Source organism: Arachis stenosperma, chromosome 6 (genome assembly GCF_014773155.1).
Source record: "Arachis stenosperma cultivar V10309 chromosome 6, arast.V10309.gnm1.PFL2, whole genome shotgun sequence".
Taxonomy (NCBI): domain Eukaryota; kingdom Viridiplantae; phylum Streptophyta; class Magnoliopsida; order Fabales; family Fabaceae; genus Arachis; species Arachis stenosperma.
The window spans coordinates 100,433,400-100,460,356 of record NC_080382.1 but is presented as its reverse complement, the minus strand read 5'-3'; the positions used below and the strand labels follow the sequence as shown (position 1 = coordinate 100,460,356).

The 26,957-nt window shown below is 36.9% G+C and overlaps 1 pseudogene; it reads left to right on the top strand.

The window, feature by feature from the left end:
- The window catches only part of LOC130934328 (probable serine/threonine-protein kinase PBL11), a 35,346-nt pseudogene extending 15,725 nt beyond the window's left edge, over positions 1–19,621 (top strand).
- Positions 19,622–26,957: the final 7,336 nt, after the last annotated feature.

Sequence of the window (26,957 nt, the reverse complement as noted above, 5' to 3'; positions counted from 1 at the left end):
TCCAGAGGCAAGCCGGTTCAATTGAAAAGGCATGACCTTAAACCCGTGGCTAGAGGATGGTTGAAATTCATCCAACGCTCCATCATTCCTACTAGCAACCCATCCCAAGTGACTATAGATCGGGCTATAATGATCCATAGCATAATGATTGGAGAGGAAGTAAAAGTTCATGAGGTTATATCTCTAGAACTCTACAAAGTGGCTGACAAAACCTCCATCTTGGCAAGGTTAGCCTTTCCTCATCTCATCTGTCACCTATGCAATTTAGCTGGAGTTGTCATAGGAGAAGACATCCTCATTGAAGAGGACAAGCCCATCACTAAAAAGAGGATGGAGCAAATAAGAGAGCCCACTTATGGACCTCAACAAGAGCATGAGGAAGTCCCTCATCAAGAAATCCGTGAGATGCCTCAAGGGATGTATTTTCCTCCACACAACTATTGGGAGTAACTCAACACCTCTTTAGGAGATTTGAGTTCCAATATGGAGCAACAAAGGATGGAGCACCAAGAGCACTATATTATTCTCCATGAAATTAGAGAGGATTAAATAGCCATGAGAGAAGAGCAACAAAGGCAAGGAAGAGACATAGAGGAGCTCAAGCGTTCCATTGGATCTTCAAGAGGAAGAACTAGCCGCCATCACTAAGGTGGACCAGTTCTTTGATTTTCTTGTTCTCATCTTTCTATTTTTTTATTTTTATGCTTTATGTGTTATCTATATTTGTGTCTTCATTACATGATCATTAGTGTCTAGTATCTATGTCTTAAGGCTATGAATGTCCTATGAACTCTTCACCTTTCTTAAATGAAAAATGTGCCTAATTACAAAAGAACAAGAAGTACTTGAATTTCGAAATTTATCTTGAAATTAGTTTGATTATTTTAATGTGGTGGTAATACTTTTTGTTTTCTGAATGAATGCTTGAACAGTGCATAATTTTGATAGTGAAGTTTATGAATGTTAAAATTGTTGGCTTTTGAAAGAATGATGAAAAAAGAGAAATGTTATTGATAATCTGAAAAATCATAAAATTGATTCTTGAAGCAAGAAAAAACAGTGAATAACAAAGCTTGCGAAAAAAAATGGCGAAAAAAAAAGCAAGGAAAAAAAGCCAATAGCCCTTTAAACCAAAAGGCAAGGGTAAAAGAAATCCAAGGCTTTAAGCATTAATGGATAGGAGGGCCCAAAGGAATAAAATTATGGCCTAAGCGGCTAAATCAAGCTGTCCCTAATCATGTGCTTGTGTCATGAAGGTCCAAGTGAAAAGCTTGAGACTGAGTGGTTAAAGTCGTGATCCAAAGAAAAAGAGTGTGCTTAAGAACTCTGGACACCTCTAGCTGGAGACTCTAGCAAAGCTGAGTCACAATCTGAAAAAGGTTCACCCAATAATGTGTCTATGGCATTTATGTATCCGGTGGTAATACTGGAAAACAAAGTGCTTAGGGTCATGGCCAAGACTTATAAAGTAGCTGTGTTCAAGAATCAACATACTGAACTAGGAGAATTAATAACACTATCTTAATTCTGAATTCCTAGAGATGCCAATCATTCTGAACTTCAAATGATAAAGTGAGATGCCAAAACTGTTCAGAAGCAAAAAGCTACTAGTCCCGCTCATCTAATTGGAGCTAAGCTTCATTGATATTTTGGAATTCATTGTATATTCTCTTCTTTTTATTCTATTTTGTTTTCAGTTGCTTGGGGACAAGCAACAATTTAAGTTTGGTGTTGTGATGAACGGATAATTTATACGCTTTTTGGCATTATTTTTAGGTAGTTTTTAGTATGATTTAGTTAGTTTTTAGTATATAATTATTAGTTTTTATGAAAAAATCACATTTCTCGAGTGTGTTTTTCTGGCTGAAATTGAGGGACCTGAACAAAAATCTGATTTAGAGGCTGAAAAAAGATTGCAGATGCTGCTGGATTCTGACCTCCCTGCACTCAAAATGAATTTTCTGGAGCTACAGAAGCCCAATTGGCGCGCTCTCAATTATGTTAGAAAGTAGACATCTTGGGCTTTCCAGAAATATATAATGGTTCATACTTTGTCCGAGTTTTGATAATGCAAACTGGCATTTTAACGCCAACTTTCTACCCTTTTTTGGCGTTAAACGCCAGAACTGGCATAAAAGCTGGAGTTAAACGCCCAAACTGGCACCAGAGCTGGCGTTTAACTCCAAGAAAAGCCTATGCACGTGAAAGCTTTAATGCTCAGCCCAAGCACACACCAAGTGGGCCCCGAAAGTGGATTTCTGCATTATTTACTTATTTCTGTAAACCCTAGGTTACTAGTACGTTATAAATAGGACCTTTTACTATTGTATTTACATAGGGAGACCTTTAGATTATTTTTGAGACTATCTTTGTATCACTGTTGATCTCTTGATCACGCTTAGGGGGTTAGCCATTCGGCCATGCCTGGACCTTCATCACTTATGTATTTTCAACAGTGGAGTTTCTACACCTCATAAATTAAGGTGTGGAGCTCTGCTACTCCTCATGAATTAATGCAATTACTACTATTTTCTATTCAGTTTAAGCTTATTCTTGTTCTAAGATATTCATTCACACTTTAACATGATGAATGTGATGATCAAGTGACACTCATCACCATTCTCACTTATGAATGCGTGCCTGACAACCACTTCTGTTCTACTTGAAAACAAGCTTGAATGTATATCTCTTGGCCTCCTGGTTCACGATGCATGATTGCCTCTCCTGACAACAGAGCCTTCCATTCCGTGAGATCAGATTCTTCGTGGTATAAGTTAGAATCAATTGGCAGCATTCTTGAGATCCGGAAAGTCTAAACCTTGTCTGTGGTATTCTGAGTAGGATCTGAGATGGGGTGACTATGATGAGCTTCAAACTCGCGAGTGCTGGGTGCAGTGATAGTGCGCAAAAGGATCATTGGATCTTATTCCAATACAAGTGAGAACCGACAGATGATTAGCCCTACGTAACCCGTAGCCGGACCATTTTCACTGAGAGGATGGACGGTAGTCATTGACAACGGTGATCCCCCAACATACAGCTTGCAATGGAAAGGAGTACGCATGACTGGATGAAGGCAGTAGGAAAGCAGGGATTCAAAAGAAACAAAGCATCTCCATACGCTTATCTGAAATTCCTACCAATGAATTACATAAGTATCTCTATCTTATTTTATGTTTTATCTATCTTTTAATTATCAAAATCCCATAACCATTTGAATCTGTCTGACTGAGATTTACAATATGACCATAGCTTGCTTCAAGCCGACAATCTCCTTGGGATCGAGCCTTACTCACGTAAGGTATTACTTGGATAACCCAGTGCACTTGCTGGTCAGCTACATGGAGTTGTGAAGAAAGTGTGTGAGATCATGATTTCGTGTGGCTATGGCGAAGGATGACCATTGAGGATCCTGTGGAGAGGGTCACAACAAAGACATTGCACCAAAAGGACGAGACTTCAAGAGAAATGGTGAAGGGAAGCGGTCAAGAGCTTACTCCCCTGATTTGAGGTGTCAGAAGTGTGGAAACTTCCATTTGAATAAGCCATGTTTGTTGGGTATGAAGCTATGCTACAAGTGTGGTGCCCCGGGACATTTGGTTAGAGATTGTCCACGCCGAGAAACACAGGAGGCAGGCCAATTGCAACAATAGAGTTGAGGTAATTATAAAGCCGGTAACCAAACATTAACTTATTTTCATAAGTATAGAATATCGTCGTTCGTGATATTAGAACTTAAGGTTACGTCAGAGGAAGCAAAGGTGGAAAGGAAGATTCTTTTAGATATAGCTGAGAAAATTGGATCCTTGATAAAGAATAATCAGAGTGACGCAGCGAAAAGTGAGTGAGAACATCGACACTGTAGAACACTTTGAGGAGGATATATCGCGTAATTCGAATTTTCGAGGGCGAAAATTTTGTTAGGAGGGGAGAATGTAAGAACTGGAATAATTGATTTAATAAAATAATAATTTAATTGCCCGAAATCGGTTCAAAAATACAAAAATGTTCTTTTTAAAATATAAAGGTGGAATTTGATTTCAATAAATTTTTTTAGTTGAAAAATGTATCTTTTGCGAAAGATTTATTGTAAAAATGTGTACTGGTGCTTAAGCCAGTAGTATCGGCTCTAGTCTATCTGGTACCGTGTTTTGAGAAAAATAAGATTTTAAAAATTGAATTTATTGTTTTGAAAGGATAAAAATAATTTAGAATCAAAATCGGGTGCTAATCTTAAAGGTTTTGGCCCAAAGTGGGCCAAATGAATAAAAAACGCTAACGGGTTGGACCGGATCCAAACAGAGCCCAAGGCCCAACATATATATACTCTATTAATGAGCAATTCAGCTCATTTTCACCTAAAAGCAAGAAAGGGAGGCACTGAGATAGAGAAGGGAGATGAGAGAAGTTATTATTCACTTTCTCACTCTTTTGCTCATAACTTGAGCTACAGAGCTCTGATTGACGAGCCGTTTATGGCAACGCAAAGCTCTTGTCGAGCTCTTCATTTCTATCTAATCTTTATTGGTAAGAAATCGAAACTCAAGCTCCAATTTCCAGCCCTAATAATTTTGCATTTTAGGGTTTGGTTTTTGACTAAGTTTTATGATTTTAATTGTTTAGGTGATCTCTTGCAGCGAATAATTGTTGAATTTTACCCCTAATCTCGTTGGGTAAGGTAAGGTTTCACTAAGGCCTTGTGTTTAGTTGTTTTTTAAATCTTAGGTTTTGATTTGGATATATATATGATGTTAGTTTGAACTTTGGTGCTTGTTGGAGTTGCCTTGACTTTTTGGAAGCTTGTGGGATCCAAGTTTTGGTATTTGGTGCATTTTTAAAATTGGTCAAGGTATGATTTTGGTTTTTTGTATGTAATATGTAATATTTTTAGACACTTAGACTAGTGGACTATAAGATAGGATTGAATGATGTTAGTGTATGCTTAATTATATAGGAGAATATGTTGTATGATGAAGATGAGTATATAGAATGTTGGAATGTGCAATATATGATTATGATGATGAGTGTTGATAACTATTATATGTGATGATGGATATTGATGAGTATAATGATGTAATGTTGTGAAGATAGTGTTTGTGATGTTAGAAAAGGATTGGTGAGAATTGTGAATAACGATTATGAGTGTTGATTAATGATTGAATTGGAAATCATGGATTTGTAGTGATTTATGGTGTAACGGTTGAGTGAATTAGGTGTGAAATTGATGGAAATTATATGAAATGGTAAGTTTTTGTGTGTGGTGGTGTTTTATGATGATTGAGTAGGCTTTGATTTGGTTTTAAATTGGGAGTTTTGGTGAAATTAAGTTTTTAAGGTTTTTGGTAAAAATGGGTTTTAGGCCAACTTTGGCGGATCCTATCTTGAGATACAGTTTTCTAAATTGATCAAATATTGTATCAAATTAAAGATAATTCAAAGATCTTTAAAATGGTATAGATTTCGTGGAAATTGGAATTTTGTAGAAAAAGATATAATCGTTGGAAGTTTGGTATGTGTGCCCACGCACACTGCTGTGCGTGTGCTTTGAATAGAGACCATATTTTCACTTGTGCATACGCACAATCTTGTGCTTTGCACCCTATAATTATTAAGAAAATGTGCATATGCACACTCTGGTGCACACGCACACACAGGGATATGCCTAGTGTTGAGAGTGTTTACACACTTTGGAGCGCACACACATTCTGTGAAATTTGCAAGTTGTGCGTACGCACACTACCCTGTTTTTCAATGAAAATCTTGTTTTTAACTGTTTAACATTTTTGGCAAGCTTGTGAACTTCCGTAAAGCTTATCTAGGGTGTCTTAACTTGTTTTCAGGCTTTGAATCATAGAGAATATCACAAGTGAGTCTAACTAGAATGAATTTTGGTAAAAGGTTTAGAAGATAGTGACTTAGGTTTGGTATGTCAGTTGGCTGGAGTTGTCTGGTGAACTAATGGGGAGCAGGATTGATGATGAATTGGAATATTGATGATGGATGATTATGGTTAATGGAATGAGTATACTTGGAAGTGTTCTATGACCAGTGGACTTTGAGATGGGTTATGTGGTTGTAATATGCTTTGTTCTCCGTCGTAGGGACTGTGGCAGTCTCCCAATTACATTCGGGTGTGAGGGTTGAAGCTGGGCTTTCCACTCATATTTTCCACTCATGGAGAAGGTGGTAGGGCACTCATCCCTTAGAATTATTCCTCCTGAGTATGCGTTTTCTCTCTGGTTGCAAGGTGGTAGGGCACTAACCCATGGAATCATACGGCATCCAGAGAAAGGTGGTAGGACACTCTCCCTCAGATTGTTTCCCTCTGAAAGGAGAAGGTGGTAGGACACTCATCCCTCGAAATTATTCCTCCTGAGTATGCGCAACAAAGAGACTAATCTATGAGTTGCTGACCGGATTATGTTTTGGGTTTGGTAATATAATCGACATGTGATATCACAGCCAATAGGACAGGCATTCATCATATACATCTCTTATGTGCTTGTTTGCTTTGATTACTTGCAGTTTGCCTAAATATATAATATGCCTACTTGCTTCTTGAATTACTTGCTATATATGAATATTACCTATGTATTATTTGCTTGCATTATCTGTGATTGTCTGGTGTTGAGGAGGTTAGGTAGGCGGTGGCGATGGGATCACATGGAGAGTAGGTTGGTGAAGGCTGTGGAAAAGCAGTGGCTAGTTTTAGTTAGAAATCCCCTAAGTTTATATAACCCTGTTTAATGTTTAGGGTTTAAGTTATTTATTTTGTTAAGCTTGAATATCTGTTTGGTGTGAAGTTCTAGGATTGCCTTCGGCGTCCCGGAACCTTACATCTTACATTTTGGGCACTGTTAACATACTGATAACTTCCAGTTCTCATACTATATGTTGTTATTTTTCACATGCAGGTCGTAACCCACCTCGGTGAGTTGCGAGACGGTAACGGAGCGGAAGATCTTTTATTACCTGTTATAGTTTGATTATTTCGATGTAGTTACTCTCTCATCCTTTGTACATGTATAACTTTGTTGCCTAAGAGGCTTTACTTCTGAAAACTTTGAGAGATAGGTTGTTTCTATTTTACACTCTAAAAACTCTGCTGTATATAGTTTGACTTACCAGCCTAAATTCCGCAGGCTGTGACTAGTCCTCTTTTTGTATACCATACCTATATGTATATCTTGTTAATTTAAGTATTACCTTGTGTATCCTGGAGCTATCTACAAGGTTTTATAGATATTATGTCTTGTTCTATCCATGCCTACACGTTTAGTTATCGTGTGTCAACACTTCGCGTTTCATAATTTCGCTTTACGCGACTTTGAGCTTTATTCCTTCATCGGGCTTCTAGTTATATAAATTGTTGGACATATATTATATATTATAAGCTTTAGAAATGTCGTGGCACTTTGTTATTCTTTGCTTTACGATTAAAGGTAAGGCTTAGAGTAACGGGGTGTTACAAGTCTCTTTTATAGACACTGTATTAAAAGTTGTCAGCAAGTTTCACTCAGTAAACCCTAAACTTATATACGGTGAGGCTTTTAGTGATGTGTTCACACACTAACAAAACTTTACAAGATAGGATAAGTTGTCTTATATTGGCCTTATAAAATGTTTTTATATGATCCATTATCATTTTTGGGTTTATTTTAGCATGTGACCATCTCATAGTGGTCTAGCTTTTATGAATATTTAGATATTAATTGAAGTAAAGAATGGTGGACATAGCTCATGTCCTTAGAGAAAAAGTGAGAAATAGAAAAGGAAATTTACGTACTGTTATAGCTAGAAGGGACTTTGCTTTTTCTCTATTAGTGTCAACTACAATTTGTGCAGAATTGCCCCAATACTACTGGAATGTTTTATTGCAATTTTCACTCGTTAGTGGTATATTAAGACTGGGAAATACGGCTTAATTTTTCTATTTTGGTACTGGACTAGAATCTCTTTTTTTTTCTCCATTCCCTGATGATGGGTTATATTTGAAACTTGGGTAATCTGAGTTGACTTGAATTATTTAAACAAATTTGTATATTTTTAGTTAAAGAATTTGTGTTTTATTGTCAATTTGTGATCCAGTGATGGGTGACGAAAGAAAACTTTATGTTCCTCAAGAGCTAATATCATTCTATCGTGAAAGGGTAAGACTATTTAACAAAGATGTTTCTAGATGTGTGATGCACCACTATTTTGTGGCACATCTTGTGCTTAATTGAGTGGATTTTATGCACTATTCTCGCACTTATTCATAGAATTCGCATGTTTTACACTTTCCTTCCTAATTTTGTGCTATGATTGAAAACATGTTTCCTGGGCCTTAAATTTGCTATTTTTAATCCTCTCTTATTACCATTTAATGTCTTGATATGTGTGTTCAGTGCTTTCAGAGATTACAGGGCAGGAATGGCTTAGAGGATGGAAAGGAAGCATGAAAAAGTGGAAGGAATACAAGAAATTGAAGGAATCGCAAAGCTGTCAACCCTGACCTCTTCATACTTAATTGACCATAACTTAAGCTATAGAGGTCTAAATAAGGTGGTTTCAGTTGCGTTGGAAAGCTAACATCCGCGGCTTCACAACGATATATAATTTGCCATAGTTGACTTGGAGTTTAGGGACGCGCACACGCAAAGCACGCAGACATGTGCATTTGCGAAAGTTCAGCGACACGCACGCGTGCATGACGCGTACGCGTGCATGAACCACGTGCTGGATATATTAGAAGAGGCTGCAGAGTGGAGGAATCAAAGAGATACTTCTCATTCACACAATTTTAGGTTTTAGATGTAGTTTTCTTGATAGAGAGGCTCTCTCCTCTCTCTAGGTTTTAGGATTCCTAGTTTTATGCTTTTGAGTTGGATATTGACAGAGTTACTACCTCCGCGAAGTTTCTATCATTCTAGTTTGTTTTCTATTTCCTTACTCTTTTATTTCCTATTTACTTTGTTTAGAGTTATATGGATATCTTCGATTTTGGAATTAATTAATGCAAGGATACTTTTCTATTTAATGTCTTTATTTGTGGATTATTTTCAATTGAGTTTAATTACAATGTCTTCTTCCTACTCCCTTTACATGTATGCGAAATTGGCATCCATGTCAATGGAGTAGACTTCCAAATTGGCTTTGGAGTTGATTAATATTTGGAGACCCTTGAGTTGGAAAACTCAAGAGTTAAATTATAATTGGGAATTGTTGGTTGGCTCTCTAGTCACTAACACTAATCCTTCCTAAGGGAGAGGATTAGAACTTGTGAATTGGAGTTAGCTTAACTACTTGACTTTCCTTCATTCGTTGAGGGTTAACTAATTAGAAACAACAACCTATTATTATTAATCTTGGGAAATCCAACAAGGATAGAACTTCCGATTATTCTTCTTCTAGCCAAGGCTTTTTATTTTAATAACATAAAACCTCTTGTTAATTTTTATTGCTCTAAATTATAATTATTTATTTTTCCACTCCTTATTTCAAAATTTCTCAGAAAATCTTATAACCAATAATAAATACACTTTCCTGCAATTTCTTGAGAGACAACCCGATGTTTGAATACTTCAGTTTATTTTTATTGGGTTTGTTACTTGTGACAAACAATTTTTGTATGAAAGGATTTTAGTTGGTTTAGAAGCTATACTTGTAACGAGAATTTATTGTAAAATTCTTTACCACACAAAAATATGATCATCAAAAAATGGTGCCGTTGCCGGGGGATTGCAAACGTGTGCCTTATTATTGGTTATTGTAAATATTTGCTTTTTGATTGTTTGCTAGTTTTTGTTAGTTTTAGGACTTTGTTGCTTATTTTTATTAGTTTTATTTTTATTTTCTCTTACTACTATGAACTCTCACAATTTTGGCTATGAGGTTGGTTATAATCATGTTGCAGGAAGAGGAGATTACAATGAGAACATGCATCAAGGATGGGAGAATCAAAGCTGGGAGAAGCCACAGGGATTTGATCAACCCTCTTGGCAACAACCTCCACCAACATACTATGACCAAGAGCCATTCCAAGAAGAATATCAATATAATGGCTATGGTGAGCACTCTTTTGATTATCAACAACCACCACCATATGCCTATGAACCGCCTCCTCAACATAGCTTTGAACCACCATACTCACAAGTCCCTTACCACCAAACACCCCCATATGACCCTAACCCATATCCAGCATACCAACCACCCTATGAGCCTTATGAACCATACTTAGAACCACCCCCATTCCAACACAATTACTCCCAAGAACCACCACCTCAATATACACCATCTCCGTATCCTTATCAAGAAGAACCACCTTCCTATCATGAACCATTCTTCCCATGCGATGAGCCCTTCCAACCACCACAATCTCCAATGAATGAAACCCTTGGTGTAATTCTTCAAGGGCAAGAAAGGATGGATAAGAAGGTACTAGAACTCATGGCTGCCTTGACCGAGGTAGTAAATCGATTAGCCTCCCAATAGTTGGACACTCAAGGAACTCCCAAAGCTACATGTGGAGAATCTAATGAAGACTCTAAGACTCTAGATGGTGCCCAATCTAATTATGTTACCATCGAAAAAGAATTGTTGGCAATTATTTTCTTCTTGGATAAATTTTGAGCCTATTTATTTGGTTCCAAGGTGGTAGTATACTCAGATCATGCAGCATTATAATATTTGCTGACAAAGAAATAGTCTAAACCAAGATTGATCCGATGGATATTACTCTTACAAGAATTTGATTTAGAAATCAAGGATAGGAGTGGATCACAAAATTTAGTGGCGGACCACTTAAGCCGCTTTGAACATTTGACATGTGATTCCACCCTTATCAATGATGCTTTTCCCTTAGATGCCTTGCAAGCAATCTTAGAAGTCACTCCATGGTATGAATGTATTGCCAATTACTTGGTAGGTCATACCTTTTCTCCATACTTTTCTAAACACCAAAGGGACAAGCTGAAAAGCGAGTCCAAATATTATATATAGGATGAACCTTACGTGTGGAGATGTGGTGCCGACCAAGTAATTAGGCGGTGTGTGACCCAATCCGAATTCTAGTCTATTCTAGAGGCATGCCACTCTTCTGAAAGTGGTGGGCACTTTGGTCCTCGAAGGACGGCAAAAAAAGTGTTTAACTGTGGGTTTCGGTGGCCTAGCCTATTCAAAGATGCAACCTCCTTTTGTAATTCTCGCCACCAATGTCAAAGGATTGGAAATATATCCAAGAAAGATGAAATGCCCCAACAACTTATGTTGTTCTATGAAATTTTTTATGTTTGGGGCAGTGACTTCATGGGTCCGTTTCCAAACTCCAATGGTTATCTCTACATCTTGTTAGATGTTGATTATGTCTCTAAATGAATGGGTGGAAGTAATTCCTACCCATATCGATGATGCTAACGTTGTTATTTCTTTTGTAAGAAATTACCTTATTTGTTGCTTTGAATCGCCACGAGCAATCGTGAGCGATCAAGGCTCTCATTTTTGCAATAAGAGAATGACAACTTTGATGCAGAAGTAAAGCATTGTTCACAAGGTAGCTACAGCTTACTATCCCCAAACAAATGGCCAAGTCGAGGTTTCTAATCGCGAGATTAAGCAGATCTTAGAAAAACTAGTGAAACCTCATAGGCGAGATTGGAGCTCAAGAGTGGGCGACACTATATGGGCTTATCGGATGGCCTACAAATATTGATGAATCCATATTTGATTATAAATTTTGGCTTAAAAGGAATGGATTTTATCACATAATCTCACACTTACTCACTGAAATAGTATGCATTTGTGATTTCTTTTCAAATTGCATTTAATTGCAAAAACATGCTTTTTAGCCTCTAAAAATGCTAATTTTAATCCTCTTAAATTCCATTCGATGCCTTGATATGTCTGTTAAGTGATTTCAGGTCTTAGGAATCAAGGTTAAATTGGAAGAGATGGAAAAAGGAGCAAGCAAGAGTAGAAAATCATGAAAAAATGAAGATTTTGGATATCAACATCTGTGCATATGCATCCTTGCAGTGTGTGTACACACACTTCATTTTCCCTTAGCTCGCGTACACGAACCACACTGCCGCATACGCGGGACTGCTGTCACGTGCCTCATTAGTGGAAACACGCTGGGGGTAATTTCTGAGTTGTTTTTGGCCCATTTGAAGCCCAATTCGAAGACTAGAGTTTGGGGGTAAAGCAAGCAAGAGGATATACATTCCATTAGCTTAGTTTTACATAGTTTTGTGTTAGAGAGAGAAATTCCTCCTTCTATCTAGGTTTTAGTGTTTCTTGTTCATTTTCATTTTAATCCATGAACTAGACTTTTGTCAATTTCAATTTTATTGCTCTAATTGTAGTTTCTACTCTCCCATTTTACTTGGCACTCTTGCAATTTTACTTATTTTGGGTTATGATTTTGGATTTTATTGGATTTTGATTTTACTAATGCATTGAGGTTTTTCATGTTCCAATTGTGTTATTTGAATTGTTATTGTTGATTATTGCTAGCGGGTGCCTTTAAATTGGAGTGTTTTCTCAATTTTATGATGCTTTTTACCATTGCTCACCATGTGTTTGAAGAAATGTTACTTATGACTATGGAGTATATTTTTTTCTTGGTCTTAGAGTGGAATAATTAGAGACTCTTGAATTGCAAGAATTTAGTGTTAATAGGTGATTGAAGATTGCTTGTTAGCTTGAACTCCACTAAATCTAGTCTTTTATTAGGATTTGACAAGGACTTATGGACTAGAGTTAATATTTCTCACTTGACTTTCCTTCAATTGCTAGAAGATAACTAAGTGGGAGCAATAGGTAATTACCATCATAATTGAGGAATGCAATGAATATGGAAATTCTAATTTCCACCCTTAGCCAAGATTTCTTATATTGCTTGCTTGACTTTTCTCTTGTTCACTTTGATTCTTTGGTTCTCTTAGCTTGATTACTTGCATTCAATTATTTGTCATTATCATTGCCATTCCTTTATTGTATATTTATTAGTTGGTTGATTGTTTGACGGATAGTGTAGTTGCCTCCATTTAATTGTTAGTTGTTTGTTGCCTTAATTTCTAGTCACTTTTACTTTTCTTGCACTCAACTCAAAAACTCCCAAAAATTCTTAACCAATGATATGCATCATGTTGCGTTCTTAGGGAAGACGACTCAAGATTCTACTCCTGCTATTTGATTTGATAGTTGTGATATTATTCTAAACTTTGACTCGGAATATCTCGTCAGTTTAGAGTATACTTTGTGACATTAAATTGAAAAATTCATTGGTAATTTTTGACCGACATTTCTCTCGTGTCAATGCACGCTTGACAGTTCATGTGAACTCTAAGAACATACGTCTACAAGCCAAAGTATGAGAGCATGCACAATTAAGTTTAATGAAAATAATTGAGATTGTTTTTTTAACTCCAAAGAAAATAAAAATGGTAATATGCAAGGACCTCTATGTTCAATAACTCATATTGAGTAGTTGACATTATTTCTAGCAAGTGATGGTTGTAGCCAGGATATGAAAAACGATTGTTTCTTCCTTCTTATTGTATATAATGTGTATTTACTATTTACTATTAACTTTATAAAGAAGAAGAGAGACAAATTTTAAGGAAATAGTAAGGAAATAGTCTTTGCCATTTTGAAAAAATAAGCATATAATGTAATATTGTATTTTTAAAAATTATTTGTGTAAAAAACCTATTAAATATATTTTATAAACACGCATGAATTTCTGTTAGCAATAGTCCATGGTTAACCTTGTTCTTTCATATATGTTGTTGTGTCCATACAAGTGAAAACAATCATTTTCTTTAGCGTGTGCTTTTTGTATACTTGTTTATTGCAAAAATATCTCGATCTATGACATTTATTCTCTGATCTATCTATATTACCTTTCTCTTTTATTTGGTAAAAAAAGTTATCGCATCAAAATTTATTATTTTTTATTATTATTTAGTTATTAATTTAATTAACTCCGCCTATGTTATACTTGCGATACATAGCCGGTCCCAAGCCCGGATAAAGGAGGAGGGTTGTGTTAGGTCTTCGACAACTAACATAAAAACATAGTTGAATCCCATGACATGAATCAAAGATATTATTACGCTAAAGCTAGGTCGTTGCCCGGAAGCAATGCATTGTATGGCTCAAGTATGGTGTCAAATGAGCAAAAGCCGCTACATCGGTGCCCGGATGTAGTGTTAAATGAGCAAGGATTCTCACGTTATCATGAACGAACGAGGGTAAATAAGCTAGTTCACAAAGTAAAAGGTAAAAGTCAGAGCGACAAAAGGTTGAGATTTGGGACATGGAACATAGGCACTCTAACAAGAAAGTCCATGGAGGTGGTGGACACCATGACAAGGAGGAAGACTAACATTATGTGCCTACAAGAAACAAAATGAATTGGTGCAAAGACCAGGGAGTTGGATACTTCTGGTTTCAAACTTCGGTATACAGGAATGGGGTTGGTAGTATTGTGGATAAGGAGTGGAAGAAGGACGTAGTGGATGTCAAAAGGGTGAGAAATCGGATCATCTCTATCAAACTTGTGGTAGAGGGAGGTGCTTTTCATGTGATTAGTGCCTATACACCGCAAGTGGGTTCGAACGAACAACACAAGATAAGGTTTTCAGAGGATCTAGAGAGTTTGGTCCAAGACATACCTTTGTCAGATAAGATTTTCTTAGGAGGAGATTTAAATGGGTATGGAAGTATTCATGGAGATCACGATTTCGGGGTGATCAATGTCGAGGGTAAATCTATTTTGGACTTTTCCTCAACCTTTGACCTTCTCATCGCAAATACATGTTTTAAAAAGAGAGACGAATATCTTATAACGTATCAGAGTGGCATGACAAGCTCTCAAATTGACTTCTTCTTGTTGAGGAGAGTCGAACGGAAATTTTGCATTAATTGGAAAATTATCCCGCGAGAGAGTTTGACAACACAACATAGGGTGCTGCTCATCATGGATTTTTACGTTGAACAAAAGTTGAGGAAAAGACATCATACGAAGAATCCAAGGACGAGGTGGTGGAGGATGAAAGGTGAGGAACAAAGAAGCTTCCTAAGACGGGTAGGAGAAGAGGCAAAGTGGGATGGGAATGGAAGTGCGAAAAAGATGTTGAGGGAGATGGCAGAAGTTATTAGAAGAACAGCAAAAGAAAGCTTTGGTGAATCTAAAAGAATAGGACCAAGAGACAAGGAGTCCTAGTAGTAGAATGCGAGTGTACAACAAAAGATAAAGATAAAAAGGGAGTGCCTTAAAGAGTGGTATTTATGCCGCAATGCAGATAATTGGGAAAATATAAGGCGGCTAAGACAGAGACAAAAGTGACTGTAAGTGAAGCAAGAACAAGAGCATATGAGGGTCTCTACAAGTCTTTGGGCACAAAAGAAGGAGAAAAAAGTATATATAGAATCGTAAAGAGTTGTGAAAGAAGAACGAGAGATTTGGATTAGGTTAAGTGCATAAAGGATAAGAGTGGAGAGGTGCTGGCTCAAGAGGAGAAGATTAATAAAAGGTGGAAAAGCTACTTCTACGAGTGATTTAATGAAGGATAGAAGACTCTTCTGAGCCTTGGTCGGTTATGCACAAGGGAAGAAGATCAAAACTTTGACTACTATCGAAGGATTCGAGAATTCGAGGTAAAAGAGGCTCTAAAGCAGATGAAAAATGGCAAGGCAGTAGGACCTGATAATATCCCGATTGAGGTTTGGAAGGGCCTTGGAGGAAAAGGCATCAACTGGTTAACCAAGCTTTTTAATGAGAGTTTAAGGTCAAGGAAGATGCCTGATGAGTGGAGAAAAAGTACCTTGGTACCTATCTACAAGAATAAGGGGGATATACAAAGTTGCAGAAACTATAGACGGATTAAGCTCAAAAGCCATACCATGAAGTTATGGAAAATGGTGATAGAACGGAGGTTGAGAAAAGAGACACAAGTAACAGAGAATCAATTTGGATTTATGCTAGACAAATCCACCACCGAAGCGATATACCTGTTAAGAAAGATGATGGAGAGGTATCGTAGTAATAAAAGAGATCTACATATGGTGTTTAATTTGGAAAAAGTGTACGATAGGGTGCCAAGGGAGGTCTTATGGAAGATTTTAGAAAAGAGGAGAGTAAGGATCGCATATATTCGTGCAATTAAAGACATGTATGATGGGGCCACAACTAGTGTGAAAACTCAAGGTGGTGTGACAAAGAAATTTTCTATTGGTATAGGATTACACCAGGGATCATCCTTAAGTCCATATCTTTTTACATTAGTCTTGGAAGTACTCACAGAGCACATCCAAGAGCCTGTGCCATGGTGCATGCTTTTTGCCGATGATATCATCCTTATGGGATAGTCAAGGGAAGACTTAAATAAGAAGTTAGACTTATGGAGAGAAGCTCTAGAAGTGTATGGTCTGCGCATAAGCCGTAGGAAGATGGAATATATGGAATGTATGTTCAGTTTGAGAAGGAAAAACCCTAATATAGAAGTGAAGATTGGAGAAAACATCCTACCAAAAGTTAAAAGTTATAAGTATCTTGGGTGCATCATACAGGATCATGGAGAGATTGAACAGGATGTAAATCATAGGATCTAAGCAGGTTGGTCAAAATGGCAGAGTGCATCTGGTATTATATGCGACAAAAAAGTGCCTTTAAAACTTAAAGGTTAATTCTATCGTACTGCTATAAAACTGACTATGCTTTATGGTACGGAGTGTTGGGCAGCCAAAGGGGAGCACGAACATAAGTTGAGTGTGGCAGAGATGAAGATGTTTAGATGGATGAGTGGTCATACGCAATTGGATAAAATAAGGAACGAAGGTATAAGGGAGAGAGTTGGAGTAGCACTCATTGTAGAAAAGATGGTTGAATCGTGTCTCAGGTGGTTTGGACATGTGAGAAGAAGACCGACAGAACACCCAGTCAGCAGGGTGGATGAGATGGAAGATGGACAAAGGGTGAAAGGCAGAAGAAGACCTAAGAAGATCATCCATGAGGTGGTCAAACGAGATTTACATGTAAACAGTCTCTCTGTAGACATGATACATGACAGAGCACAATGGCGTCGTTTGATTCATGTAACCGACCCCACCAGTGGGACAAGGCTTTATTGTTGTTATAGTTATTAATTTAATTTTTTAATTTAATAATTTAATAATATATCTTATTTTATATTTTTAAATATTAATAATTAATTAATAATAAACATAATAAATTTTAATAATTTTTTAATATTTTTTATTTGATGAATAAACAATAAATTTTAATTTTAATGGCGGTCTAACATTTCTGGTAAAGAAATAAGAATAAAACATAAAAAAAGGAAGATGCAAACGTGCGTCATTGACTTAGTTGTGTTAGCTGATAATCCAATACAGCATTGAAATATGAGAAGCGAGATTGAATAACGGTGTGGAATGGGTTGCAGCCATGCACGAGTGTGAGAGTGAAGGGGACAGTGAGAAAGAATGGATCAAAGGAAACCAAATCCAAGCTAACAAAACTAGCGGCCACTAGGTCAACAACCCTTTTGTCCTTCTCGATGGTCTTATTAAAAGCACAAACACTATTCACACCATCCAAACCATCAGATCACCAACTATTTCTTTTTCTATTTTTTTAATATGTGTGATAGCTGGGTATAAAAGAATGGCATGGTTAGACATGTAATAAATTAATAACAATGTGAAAGAAGTCGTAGCATTCATACTTGCATTTGCGGATTAGCTTTTCTTCCCTTTCAAATTAAAGCTCTCGTTCTGTGCTGCTTGTGTGTTCTTGAGGTGTGTTTCTATCACGGGTAACTATTTTAGTGCCAGGATCAAAGCTGAGCGCCCTCCATGCGATGGTAAGTGATAGCAATAATAATACTATTACTATATATTGGATCACTTTGTGTTCTTAAATGCTAATACACATATTTTCAGAAGAGAAGGGTTTGAGTGCACTAACAGAGGGCGAGATTCTACTATTCACCAATTTAAAGAACTTCAGCTTCATTGAACTAAGAATCGCCATAAGGAACTTTCGTCCGGATAGTGTGGTTGGTGAAGATGGCTTTGGCTGTGTATTTAAGGGGTGGATGGACGAGCACACTCTTGAACCCACAAAACCGGGCACTGGACTCGTCATTACGGTGAAGAGGCTAAATCAAGGGAGCACACAAGGACATAGTGAATGGCTGGTCAGTCTCATTTTAATAACTTGTTTAGCTTAATAATCTTGTGACTAATTAGCTTCCTAATATAATTGAAGACAGAAATCAACTACTTGGGTCAGCTGGATCATCCTAATCTTGTGAAACTCATAGGTTACAGCTTAGAAGATGATCATCGGATTTTGGTGTATGAGTTTTTTACTAAAGGTAATTTAGATAACCATTTGTTTGGGAGTAAGTCAAGTTTCTTTATCACTAATTAGTTATTAGCGCCTTAAACAGCTCAAGATCTGATGTGCCTTTTTTGGCACAGGAGCTTCTTATGTTCGCCCGCTTTCTTGGAACATACGCATGAATATCACACTTGATGCAGCTAAGGGCCTTGCATTTCTACACATCGACCAACTAGATGTAATATACCGAGATTTCAAGACTTCTAACATCTTGCTTGATTCAGTAGGTAAATCACATTCACCTTACAAGTATACAGATTACTATTCACACTTGATTTCCAAAATAATTCATTTGAATAAATTAAATGACAGAGTTATCATGCAAAACTCTCTGATTCTGGATTGGCAAAGGATGGACCAGTAGGTGACAAGAGCCATGTCCCTACGAGGATAATGGGAACATTTGGCTATGCTGCTCCTGAATATATAGCCATAGGTACTTCAATCTTATATTCGTTTTCAAAGTTAAATAAGATAATGTGTTTGTGACCTATTTTTCATTGTATTCTTCTTTCAAGGTCACTAAACAAAGACGAGTGATGTATATAGTTTTGGCGTTGTACTGCTGGAAATCATAGTAGGAAAATGCGCACTAGATAAGAACAGACCAACAGGAGAGCATAATTTGGTTGATTTCCATTACTCATCAGTAAAAGAAGAATCTCACAAGTCATGGATTCCCGTTTAGACAGTCAATATCTGTTGCACGAAACCATCAAAGTAGCAGCTCTTGCAATCAAATGCCTCTCTACTAAACCGAAATTCAGGCCTACTGGTGCGCGAAATCGTGATCACTACAACTTCGCATAACTAACCAGCAAGTGCACTGGGTCGTCCAAGTAATAAACCTTACGCGAGTAAGGGTCGATCCCACGGAGATTGTTGGTATGAAGCAAGCTATGGTCACCTTGTAAATCTTAGTCAGGCGGACTCAAATGGGTATAGATGATGAATGAAACATAAAGATAAAGATAGAGATACTTATGTATATCATTGGTGAGAGCTTCAGATAAGCGAATGGAGATGCTTTGTCCCTTCCGTCTCTCTGCTTTCCTACTGTCTTCATCCAATCCTTCTTACTCCTTTCCATGGCAAGCTTATGCAAGGGTTTCACCGTTGTCAGTGGCTACCTCCCATCCTCTCATTGGAAATGTTCAACGCACCCTGTCACGGCACGGCTATCCATCTGTCGGTTCTCAATCAGGCCGGAATAGAATCCAGTGATTCTTTTGCGTCTGTCACTAACGCCCCGCCCTCAGGAGTTTGAAGCACGTCACAGTCATTCAATCATTGAATCCTACTCAGAATACCACAGACAAGGTTAGACCTTCCGGATTCTCTTGAATGCCGCCATCAGTTCTTGCCTATACCACGAAGACTCTGATCTCACGGAATGGCTGGCTCGTTTCTCAGGCGAGCGCTCGGTTGTCAGGCAATCAACCATGCGTCGTGTATCAGGAATCCAAGAGATAAACATTAGAGCCTTGTTTGCTTGTAGAACAGAAGTGGTTGTCAGTCACTTGTTCATAAGTGAGAATGATGATGAGCGTCACATAATCATCACATTCATCAAGTTCTTGAGTACGAATGAATATCTTGGAATAAGAACAAGCGGAATTGAATAGAAGAACAATAGTAATTGCATTAATACTCGAGATACAGCAGAGCTCCACACCTTAATCTATGGTGTGTAGAAACTCCACCGTTGAAAATATATAAGAACAAGGTCTAGGCATAGCCGTGAGGCCAGCCTCCCAAGGAGGGTTCAATCATAAAAACATGATCAAAAGATCCTAAGATTGAAAGCTCTCTAATACAATAGTAAAAGGTCCTATTTATAGAGAACTAGTAGATTAAGAATGAGTAAATGACATAAAAATCCACTTCCGGGCCCACTTGGTGTGTGCTTGGGCTGAGCAATGAAGCATTTTCATGTAGAGACTCTTCTTGGAGTTAAACGCCAGCTTTTGTGCCAGTTTGGGCGTTTAACTCCCACTTTGGTGCCAGTTCCGGCGTTTAACGCTGGGTATTCTGAAGGTGACTTTGAACGCCGGTTTGGGCCATCAAATCTTGGGCAAAGTATGGACTATTAAATATTGCTGGAAAGCCCAGAATGTCTACTTTCCAACGCCGTTGAGAGCGCGCCAATTGGGCTTCTGTAGCTCCAGAAAATCCACTTCGAGTGCAGGGAGGTCAGAATCCAACAGCATCTGCAGTCCTTTTCAGTCTCTGAATCAGATTTTTGCTCAGGTCCCTCAATTTCAGCCAGAAAATACCTGAAATCACAGAAAAACACACAAACTCATAGTAAAATCCAGAAAAGTGAATTTTAACTAAAAACTAATAAAAATATACTAAAAACTAACTAGATCATACTAAAAACATACTAAAAACAATGCCAAAAAGCGTACAAATTATCCGCTCATCACCTACCATGGATAAGGTTGTAAGATCCTTGGAGCAACTCAAGGATTCTTAAGACACAACAACAAGTGGAGTGGAAAAATCTCAACATCAAACAGTTAAAACGAATGGTAATAGTGCAAGATCTAGTAGAATTAGTTCAAAACAACATAGAAGAAGTAACAATGAATCTTTAAATGGAGAAGGTAGTTTTCTTGTTGCTGTATAGATTTTGTTGCTGTACAGATTTTGTTTCCTTGTTATCAGTTATAGAAAAAAAATGAAGTATTTCTTACATTCCATCATTTCTTTCCAAATAAACTTCATTCCAAAATTTTGTTTGACAAGATTAAAAGCAACCACAGGGCATAGACTATTAATGGATAATTTAGATGTACATCGAAATATTATATTAATAATATTTCTATAATTTAAGTATAAATACTATACTCCAAGAGTACTCTCATGTATATCTTTACAAGGATAGAAAATTATGCATTCTAATTTGTTAGGATCGTAAATTATGCTTTTTAAGATAGAAAATATTTGATATAGTTTCATATCAAAAGTTGTATATATATATATGTGTGTGTGTGTGTGTGTGTGTGTGTGTGTGTGTGTGTGTGTGTGTGTGTGTGTGTGTGTGTGTGTGTGTGTGTGTGTGTGTGTGTGTGTGTGTGACTAATAAAAAAATAGGTTGAATTTTCTACATGTTATCAGAGCCCGATCTAATACTGACAAACACAAAAGGAACCTAGGCTGCATAACTATGGCAGCAGAATCAGGAAAGAACTTTGTAAGTGTACCAAGAACTTCAGAAAAAGGAACTAAGAAAACTTACTCGCCATATGACCTCAATGCGAGTGACAACCCAGGAAATATAATCACGCAAGTGCAGCTACGTGGAGAAAATTATGAGGAATGGGCCAGAGCTGTGAAAATATCACTTCGGGCTTGGAGAAAATGGGGATTCATCGATGGAACTCTCACAGAACCAGAACAAGGTGCATTTGATCTTGAGGATTGGTGGATAGTCTAATCTATGATTGTATCATGGATCTTGAACACGATCGAACTAAGCCTACGGTCAAACAGTGCGTATGTAGAGAATGCACGGACACTGTGGGAAGATATCAAAGAGCAGTTTTTCACTGTGAACAGACCACAAATACAACAACTGAAGTCAGATTTGATGAGATGTAAGCAGGAAGGAATAGCCATGACTGTGTATTATGGGAAATTGAAAGTACTGTGGGATGAATTAGCATAGTACGAGAAAATTTCTAAATGCACGTGTGGTAGATGTAAGTGTAGGATTGGATCTCAGTTTGATAAGCGAAGGGAAGAAGAGAAGGTCCACCAATTTTTGATGGGCCTAGATGATGTGATTTACGGAACAGTGTGGTCAAATATTCTGGTAACCGATCCTTTGTTATCGCTGAATCATGTGTACACAATGCTAGTCCAAGAGGAGAGAGTGAAGACGATGGCTAAGGCATCAGAAGAGAGACGGTTGATTATAGGATTTGCAATGCAGGCAGGGAATAGGACGAAAGGACAAGAAGATCCTAGCCAAAAATCAACAATATGCTCTCATCGTGGCAAAAGTGGGCATGATGTTAAAGGATGCTTTCAGATTGTAGGATATCCAAAATGGTGGGCAATCGACCAAGGAATGAAGGAAGAGACGGTGGTAAAGGCTACGGACGACAAGGCACGTGTACTCGAGGAATTCCAGTGCGTGCACATGTGGCACACACTGATGGAAGTGGCAACATGGAAGACACGAGACGTGAGATGTCAGCATTGATCAATGAATAATGGCAAGTATTGGTAGATATGATAAACAAACAAAAACCAAATGACTCTGAGAAAATAATTGGTAAGAGAATTTTTTATTTATGGATCATTGATAGTGGAGCTTCCAACCACATGACTGGAACCTGAAAAATTTATGTGAAAAGAAAACTATACGCGGGTGTCCAGTAGGTTTACTGGATGGAGAGCAGGTGATACCGTGCAAGCAAGGAACAGTGATACTTGAAGGAGGACTTGAATTAAAAAATATTCTCTATGTACCTCAATTAAAACGCAACTTACTCTCAATTTCTCAATTAACAGATGAAGAACACTGTCTAGTACAATTTACTGATAAATTTTGTATCATACAGGACTGCACTTTGAGGACGCTGATTGGAGTAGGTGAGCGGAAGGATAGGCTCTATTGGTATCGTGGGGCACACAAGATTCAAGCTTGTCATACCAGAACAGATAATCAACTAGCACTTTGGCATAAGAGACTAGGGCATCTATCATTTCAAATTGTGCAAATGCTCCGTAATGTAAGTGAAAAATATACCGCCAACGAGATTTGTGAACTTTGTGAAAAATCTAAGCAAACAAGAGATAAGTTTTCTTTGAGTGACTATCAAGCTTCCAATATTTTTTATTTAATCCATTGTGACTTGTGTGGACCCTATAGAACTCCCTCCTCGTGTGGTGCTTTGTATTTCTTAACTATTGTGGATGATTATTTACGAAAGGTTTGGATATATTTGTTGAAAGAAAAGGCTGAGGTATCAATCACACTGAAAACTTTTTTCACTTTGGTTGAACGCCAATATAACAAATATGTTAAAATGGTGCGATCTGATAATGGAATAGAATTCATGTGTTTAAAACAATACTTCCTACAATAAGGCACTGTTCACCAATCGTCATGTGTTAATACACCATAACAAAATGGACGAGTGGAGCGCAAACATTGACATATTCTCAATGTTGCTAGAATCATTACGTTTTCAAGGCAATCTTCCTATCCAGTTTTGAGGAGAATGTGTCTTAACTGCTGGCTATTTAATTAATCGTACGCCATTCTCAGAATTGAAGGGCAAGACTCTGTATGAGGTTTTCCATGGAACAATTCCAAGTTATGAGCACTTGCGGGTTTTTGGCTTTTTGTGTTATGCTCAAAATTAAAGTAGGCAACGGGACAAATTTGCCAGCCGTAGTCGAAAATGTGTGTTTGTCAGGTATCCTTTTGGGAAAAAAGGATGGAAACTATTTGACCTGGAAAAAGAAGTTTTCTTTGTTTCTCGTGACGTTCATTTTGTTGAAGATGTGTTTCCCTTTAAAGCGGATCAGGTTTTGGAAACAAGGATTGAAGATATTGGACCACTTGTGACAGAAACAATTGTTGAAGAAGACACACACAACGAGATCAGTACTCCACATTTGAATTACTGTGCCGGGGATTCCCTTATTGAAGAACCTATTGACTAACAAGGGGACATGAGCTCAATGAAGAGATTGAAGAGTACATCACTGACGATGCATCGGAACCAGGTGTACTAGAAAAAACGCCGATTTCTGATCTACCACTAGTCACGATGGACGTTCCACTTGGTCGGGGTCACCGCATGAAGACACCCTCAGTCAAGTTGTGCGACTTTTTCTCTGCTGCTACCATATCAATAGGCCCTACTGACCAACCTCCCTCTCCATCAAAATCCTCAAGTGTGTCCCATCCTATACAAAATTTTGTGAATTATAATTCCTTTTCCAAACAACACCGTAATTTTCTTGCCTCTCTTCAGATAGAACAGGAGCCTTTATTTTTCTCTTAAGGAGTTAGAGATGAGCGTTGGCGCAAAGCGATATCCCAAAAAATTCGTGCACTTCAACTCAATGACACTTGAAAGCTCACAACCCTTCCTCCAGGAAAGAAAGCACATGGGTGTAAGTGGGTTTATAAAATTAAATACAACTCTGACGGGATAATAGAGAGGTTCAAAGCAAGACTGGTAATTTTGGGAAATAATCAAATGAAAGGCTTGGATTACAATGAAACATTTTCTCCAGTGATAAAGATGGTAACAATTCGTACAACACTCGCAGTGGCAGCAGCCCAATATTGGAAACTCCACCAAATGGATGTCCACAATGCATTTTATGGAGAACTTGATGAGGACGTTTACATGAAGCTTCTCCCTGGTTTTCAAGTGTCTCAACAAGGACTGGTTTGTAAACTTCAGAAATCTCTCTACAGACTGCGACAAGCTCCACGATACTGGTTTGCAAAACTTTCATCGGCTCTCCTTCGATATGGTTTCAAGCAATCCCCAAAGTACCATTCCTTGTTTAGCCTTCGCCACAATAGTGTGCAATTGGTAGTTTTGGTATATGTTGATGACCTTGTAATTGCAAGAAATGATAGTACTACAATTCAACGTTTCAAAGAGTATTTACACACATGTTTTCACATGAAAGATTTAGGCCGGCTGAAATACTTCTTGGGAGTTGAGATTGCCAAATCTCAGACTGAAATCTTTCTGCGCCAAAGAAAATATGCTTTGGACATAATCACCAAAACATGACTTCTAGGTGCTAATCCTGTAGCAACACCGTGCGAAGAGAATCATAGACTGGGGTCAGCTACAGGTTCTCTTTTATCCAATCCTAGCATATATCGTCGACTTGTTGGAAGACTGATTTATTTGTGTTTTACTCCGCCTAATTTGGCCTACAGTATTCACATGTTGTCTCAGTTCATGCAAAATCCACGCATCGAACACTGGCAAGCTGCTTTGCATGTTGTACGCTATTTAAAGAGACATCCTAAATAAGAAATTTTTCTCCTACAAAAGAATGATTTGCGGCTCTATGGATGGTATGTCTCCAATTGGACTAGTTGTCCTCTCACTCACAAGTCAATCACAGGTTAGTTCATCCAGCTTGATAACTTACCAATATTTTGGAAGACTCAAAAACAACAGAAGTGCCTGCTTCTTTTGTCTCCTCCGATTTTTATAATCCAGTCCGATTTCTGTACTTCAAATTAAATAATACCTATTTAAGATTAACATCTCAGCCGTCCATAATCTAAAAAAAAACACCTTTGACAACCCAAGTATTAAATCATTACGTTAAACTAATATAGCTTTGGATAGTGATTTTATGTATATGGTTATAGGTATTTGATTTTCACAAATTTAAATTCAACTTCAACCCACACTTGTAAGATAACTTGTAACTATTTATGCTAACAGGATGAGGCAAATGATGAACATCACCAAAGAAACATTAATTAAATATTCTGTTGCATGGTGAAGCAAATAAGAATTAGTCTGTTCCAATTTATTAGAATTCAACTAATCCGTGTCTAAATTAAATTTATAAATTTGACTATTCAACCAATTTAAGCCCACCTTTTTTGGTTTTCTCCCTTTTATTTGCTTATGTCCGATAAACCTCCAAGTTAAGATGTCAAATGAAGGAGACATGTACAATTATTATTATTAAACGTCACTATTAGTCCATTGTTGTTGAATAAATAAATAAATAAATAAAAGATAATATAAAATAAAGAAGTATAATTAGATAACCCTGGTAGTAATATTTACTATAATTATTATTTTAATATAATAGAAATTATTAATATATTTATTAGGTTAATAGTCAAATTCGTCCTTGAAAAATCACTCGTTCTTTAAATTAGTCCTCAAATGATTTTTTTAGTCATATTAGTTCTTGAAAGTCAAAACGTAAGACAAATTGGTCCTTCTATTAGTTAGATGATGACGTGTCACTAGATGATTGGTTGACGTGTCAGGTCAGTGACACCTAGCACGCAGTGTGTCACTTGACATGTAAAAAAGTTATTGATAATAAAAATAGTCCTTGAAAGTTTAGACGTAAGTCATTTTCATCCCTAAAATTTTAAAAATTAATCAAATTAGTATTTGTATATATTTTTTATTTTTTCTTCATAATATTAAATTTAAAATATTTTTTGATAGTACTAATTTTAATATTATTTTTAGACCTTAATAAACAAAATTCTCTTTACATTAAAATAATTAAATTATTATAAAGTTATTTTATCATTTGTATTTTAAAATTTTACCTTTTCAAATTGTAACTTTTTGTAGTGAAAATTTTTTACGAATTTATTAAATTATTGTTGATTATATATTAAAAATTTTAATATTTTAAATCTCACTAAATAATATAGTAGTTATTTTAAAATTTAAATATTTTAAATTTTTAAAATTATAATTTTATTATTGTTTAATTTATATGATAGAACTCAATAATTAGAAAACTGATTTGTCGAATCACTTATTAAATCTTAATATTTTAATATAAAATATTTATATGATAG